The sequence below is a fragment of the Heterocephalus glaber genome, unplaced genomic scaffold (assembly GCF_053883595.1).
Source record: "Heterocephalus glaber isolate CG9 unplaced genomic scaffold, H.glaber_assembly_v1.0 deba00001765, whole genome shotgun sequence".
Taxonomy (NCBI): domain Eukaryota; kingdom Metazoa; phylum Chordata; class Mammalia; order Rodentia; family Bathyergidae; genus Heterocephalus; species Heterocephalus glaber.
In genome coordinates, this window is record NW_028258462.1 from 477,588 (window position 1) to 483,726 (window position 6,139).

The window sequence follows — 6,139 nt, forward strand, 5'->3', positions numbered from 1 at the left end:
ATTTTTAGTTTTAATTGTCTCCTCTTGTTCCCTCTCTTCAAGTTTTCACAAGCACTCGGTCTCCAGGGTGGACATTGGGTGTTCTCCCTGGGCCAGGAGCTGGTAGGACTCTGTTTCCATACATTTGGATAGCTCATTGCCCTTGGCCCAGATTGACGAGGTATTGTAAGAGTCTGGTAAGAGTCTCTAGGTCTACTATCATATTTGAGCACAGAGATGGACTTCTGTACAACATTTCAAATAGGCTCAGGCTCAGCCCAGTTTGGGGCACGTTAGGACCCCTCATGAGTGTTATTGGCAGAAATTTGAGCCAGGACTCAGATGTCTCTTGGCAAAGTTTTGCCACAGGTCACTTTAAGGTGTGGTTGGCTCTCTCTACCTTTCCAGAGGTTTGAGGCCTCCAAGTGGAATGAAGAGGGTACTTTATTCCAAAAGCTCCCCCACTCCCTGGGTTATTTGGGAGGTAAAAGAAGGACCATGGTCACTCTGGAGAGACTGGGATAGTCCAAATCTGGGAAGATTTCTTTAGGAAACACCTCAATTACCTCTGTAGCCCTTTCTGAATGGTTAGGAAAGGCTTCAATCCAGCTGTGAAGGTGTCAGTGAGGACCAACATCTGTGTAAATCTTCTGCATGGTAGCATGTGGGTAAAGTCAAATTGCCAGTTCTCCTCAAGGTAGGTCCCTCTCCTCTGTACAGGTTCTTATAAGAGAGGCAGTTTGGGTTTGTCCGGGTTTTTGTAGCCACAAAGTGGGTAAGCTTTGCAGACTAGTGGGATGGTTGTTGCTAGTCTTAGTCTTGTGAAAAGTGGAGTGATCATTTCCAGTGCAGCATCTTTTCCCACTAGGGAGGAATCATGAAGTGTTTTTATAGCCTTCCACTCTATCCCTTTGGGAGGGACCAGTTGGATTCCTAAATACTACCGGAGTTGCTTTCTAATTCTTCCTTGTCCTAAGGCCTATTTATCCTCTTGGGGCGGATAGACTGCTTTTAAAGGTTGCTCAGGAATTAGGAATAAGGCTAGAGTCTTAAGGGGCTGTAAGGCTGTCCTTTCTGCCTCCCTATCAGCTTTTAAATAAAGTCCACGCCCACATAAGAGCTGCCAGCTCTGCCTTTTGAGCAGAGGTACCTGGGGGAAGAAGTTTAGCTTCAGTGACCTGTTGTAAGCTTACAACTGCATAACTTGCCTTTTGATATTCTTCTCAGACAAAAGTCCTTCCATCAGTGAACCACACCTCCTCAGGATCGTGGAGGTGCAGGTCACTAATTTCCTGCCTGCTTGCATACATCTGGGAGATTACTTGTTCACAAGAATGGCTAACCTTTGGGCGTGTAGGCATCGAAGAAGCAGGATTAATGGTAGTGCAAGTTTTTATAATAACCTCCGGGGTATCTAAGAGCATAGCCTGATACTTAGTGAACCATTCCCCTGTTAATCTTTTCTCCCCAGAATAGCTCTGACCTGACAGGGAATCAGAACTTCTAGTCTTTATCCCAAAGGTAAGTTTGTAGCTTCTGTACAGCTAGTTAGTTTGTAGTTAGTACAGCTGTGGGTGCTATTGCTGTCAGGCACGGTGGCCATCTAGCAGCCATCCTCTCTAGTTTCTTGGAAAAGCATTCCACTGGGTGGGGGTTCTTGTCCTAGGCTTTGGATCAAGACTCCCAAAGGAATTCCTCTCTTTTCTGATAGGGAAAGAAGGTTTTTTCTTTTTTAATTCAGGTATCCCCTTGCTGAAGCACAAGGGGACACTTGATTTTTCTTAAGGCATGGTCAGTCTCTTTGTTCCGTGCTAGGGGCCCAGGCTCAGGTCCTTTTACTGCCTCATAGAAAGGCTTTGCCATCAGTCCAAAATTAGGTAGGCAAATCCTACAAAAGCCTGCCATTCCCAGAAAGGAATGAAGCTGTTGTTTGGTGTCAGGAGCTCCAAGATCACAGCCCCGTTCTCATCCCAAATAGCTGTCATTTTCCAGGTGTAAGAATATGTTTCATATACTGATCTTTTTGGAGCGATATTTGAGCCCTTACTTTGGAGATGTTATTTGGTTTATTTTTATTACTGAACACTTACTGTATTTACCGGGTGTTTTTCCTGAGGGTTCACTTATGAGTAACAAGACACATACTCGCTTTAAAATTCTTCCAACAAACAGGACATTTACAAGGGTCCTCTTGCGTGCAGCTCTTCTGGTGGCATGCGACTTCTGAATCCAAAGCAAAACTCTGCACATGTTTCACATTTCTAGGGCTTTTCTTCTCTGTGAATGTTCTGATGAGAAACAAGCACGGAGAAACAGGGAAACTTCACGTCACATTCAAGACATTGTAAGGGCATGAAACTGGAGAGTGAAAAAAAGTTTGCATCAGTACTGTAGTGTTCAGAGTCTTCCTTGTGACTCTTCCCAGGGAGGGCAGGGTGTGAAGGTTGTGTGAAGGTCTTCACGCACTGAGAGTGCTGGTATTGGGTTGCTGGTGTGTGTGTATTCTCATGCAAAGCCAGATTTGTTTTCTGACCAAGAGATTTACCATGGTGAGCACATTCATATGCTTTTTCAGCAGTGTGGCTTTTCTGATGCTCCGCTAATCCTGGGAGCCAACTAAAACTCTCTCAGGGCCAGGGATTTAGCTCAGTGGTTTCACCGCCTGCTGCGCAAGCGCAAGGACCCGAGTTCGATCCCCGGTACCAAAAAAAAAAAAAAAAAAAACCTCTCCCATATACAGCACATGTATAGGGTTTCTCCTTAGTGTAGCTGTTCATGTGTGGGGACAGATGTGACTTCTGGCAGAAGGTGGCACCACACTTGGTACGCTTCTAAGGCTTCTCACCAGTGTGGATTCTCCTGTGTGTCCTCAGGTTGGCTCTACGATTGGAGGTCTTCCCAAAGTCACCACATTTATACTTTTTCTCTCCTGAATGCATTTTCTGATGCAAAGCAAGCTATGAATTATCGCTGAAACTTTGGTCACATTCAGGACACTTGTACTCTTTCGGCTTCTTCCCAGGGAAACTCAAGAATTTCAGAAAGTGATCTGACTCCTAAGCATTGAGCCAGTTCTACTAATGGGATATGGTTTTCATTGTAACGAAAATACTGATTAATGTTTGCTTGTAAGTCGAAGTTCCACCTGAGATTTTCTTTTCAGGAATTTCAACTCCATCCTCAGAGGACCCTTGTGGGTAAATGGCCTAGGGGTGCAGCAGTGGAGTAGTTTTCTAAGGAAAGCTCTTCAAGTTCCAGGGACTCTAGGCTTAATTGCTCATTAACCTCAGTGTTGCTTTCCCCTCCCATTAAGTTCCCCTCCTTCTGTCACCTCTCTGGTAAGGGACCTCTGGGCAGGGTGCAGACTTACACATTCCTCTTGAGAAAGATTCACAGCCATCTTGAAATAGTATTGCTTCCTGGGCATCAGATTTCTGGAGCATGGAAACCATCCCGGGGTGTGGGGGACACCTTCTTCAATTCGCCATAGGAATATCCCCACAAAGGGCTGCAGGTGCAATGAGAGCCCCGCCCTACACAGGAAAGAACACCTGTCAGGGAAGCCTGTTGGAGAAGCCATAAGGGAGCCTGGGCTTTGGAAATTTTATATCCCTTCTTAGCTAGCAAGGGAAGAGTTTATATAATGTTATGGCTAGGTCATTCCTCAGTTGGCCTTCACACTAGACTATTACATTCATAGTATAACATGGTTCTTCCTTTTAGCTTTAGGTTCCTCCAGGCTTTTTCTAGCACATGAGCAAAAAGGTGAGGACTGTCTCTCAACCCCTGTGGGAGAACAGCCCAAGGCTATTGCTGCTCCTCCCTTGTCATGGGATTTACCAATGCAGAGGCAAACAGAAACTGAGAGTCCTGAGGCAGAGGGATGGAACAGAATGTGTCTTTATTGTAAGAGTGACAAGCAATTAGTATGCCCTAGATTTCTGCAGGGACTTATATTTGGATCTGCCTCCATAGGATTGATTGGAATGACAGCCTCGTTAGTAAGGTGGAGGTCTTGTACAATCCTGTACTTTCTCAAGCGATGTATTACAGGGAAAGTTGAAAATGGAAGTATTTCAGTGAGACTGACACGATTTCACTAGGCCATATTTGAGAAATCCGTCTATGAAATGCTGAAGGCCTTTATGTGCCTCTGCTGTGATGGGATATTGCTTTTGCTTAGGAAATTACCTAGGGTCTTTTAGTCTTACACTTCCTGGCATAGATGAATTTGCCCCACCTGGTATTCCCTTGTATTTTGCAGTGAGATTTACCTGTGGGCTAATTTGTTCAGCGAGACCTGTTGTAGTCCCAGTAAGTAAACACCACTTTGGCCTTAGGTAGAATTTGAGAATTGACTCAATTTATGGTAATAAATTTCTTCCTAGCAAGTGAGTAGGATACTGTGGGAAAATTAGAAACTCGTGGCTAAACATTTGACCTTCCTAGTGACACATCAGAGGAAGAGTAAAGAATCTCTGGCTAGGAATCCCCTGCACCCACCCCACTGTGGATATAGTTTGGCTCTGTTGAGGGGATTACAGCTTCTCCAGGGCGGTCTCCTTCCCTTTTCAAAGCATATTGTTTTGGGAAGATACCCAGCAGGGGAATAGCTGGGTCAAATGGGACCTCCAACCCTAGTTCTTTCAGGTATCTCCACAATGATTTCCATAGAGATCGCAGCAGTCTGCACTCCCACCAACAATGGAGAAGGGTTTCTTTCTCTCCACACCCCCACCAGCATTTGTTATTGGTTGATTTCTTGATAGCAGCCACTCTTTGTGGGGTGAGGTGGAATCTCAGTGTTGTTTTCATCTGCATCTCTCGAATGACCAGTGATGTTGAACATTTTTTCCTATGCTTATTTGCTGCTTTTACTTCTTTGTCTGAGAAATGTCTGTTCATTTCAGGTACCCATTTTTGAATTGGGTCTTTGAATTTGGGGAGTCTGATTTTTTTCTGTTCTTCGTATATTCTAGGTAGTAGCCCTTTGGCTGAGTTACAGCTGCTAAACATTTTTCCCCACGTTCTGGGTTGTCTGTTAGCTCTGTTGGTGGTTTCTATTGCAGTGCGGAAGCTTTTTAATAAGATGAAATTCCAGTTGTTGATTCTTTCTGCTAGTTCCCATGCTATTGAGGTTTTGTTCATAAAGTCTTTTCCTATGCCAATATCTTCAAGAGTTCTACATAACTTATCTTCCAGCAAGTTTAGTGTTTCTGTCTTAATATTTAGATCTTTAATCCACTTCGATCTCAGTTTAGTGCATGGTGATAGGTATGGGTCTAGTTTTAATCTTTCGCAGGTTGAAATCCAGTTTTTCCAACCCCATTTCTTAAATAGGCTATCTTTCCTCCAATGAGGGTGATTGGCTCCTTTGTCAAAGATGAGGTGGCTGAGCACGTCTGGAGTTGTTTCTGCATCTCCTAATCTATTCCACTGATCCTCAGGTCTGTTCCTTTGCCAGTACCATGCTGATTTTATCACAGTAGCTTTGTAGTATAGTTTCAAGTTGGGGATTGTGATACCCCCAGCCATGTCTCTGTTGCTTAGAATTGCTTTAGCTATTCTAGGTCTCTTATGGTTCCAAATGAATGTTTGGATTGTTTTCTCTAGTTCTGTGAAGTATATTGTTGGAATTTCAATTGGCATTGCATTGAATCTATCTAGTAGTTTTGGAAGTATGGCCATTTTCACTCTATTGGTTCTTCCTACCCAGGAGCAAGGGATGTCTTTCCATTTTCTTGTATCCTCTTCGATCTCTTTTTCTCAGAGTGCTATAGTTTTCAGTGTAGAGGTCTTTTGCTTCCTTTGTTAGATTGATTCCTAGGTATTTCCTTTTTTTGGATCCTGTCGTAAAAGGAATTGTTTCCCTAATTTCTCTCTCAGTGAGTCTGTTATTTGTGTACAAGAAGGCTATTGTTTTTTGAGTGTTGACCTTGTATCCAGCTGCTCTACTGAATCTGTCAATTAAGTCTAGAAGTCTTCTGGTGGAGTTTAAAAGAATCACACCACAGTGATATACGTGCACCCGTATTCATAGCGGCACCGTTTGTAATAGCTAAAGCTTGGAAGCAGCCCATGTGCCCATCAACTGGAAACTGGATAAAGAAAATGTGGTTTGTTTAATAAATGGAGTATGACTCAGCCGTAAAGAACGAAA

At 43.7% G+C, this 6,139-nt stretch overlaps 1 pseudogene; it reads right to left on the bottom strand.

Moving 5' to 3' along the window:
- Positions 1-1,952: 1,952 nt before the first annotated feature.
- Positions 1,953-3,570, bottom strand: LOC147821083 (zinc finger protein 597-like; annotated as a pseudogene).
- Positions 3,571-6,139: the final 2,569 nt, after the last annotated feature.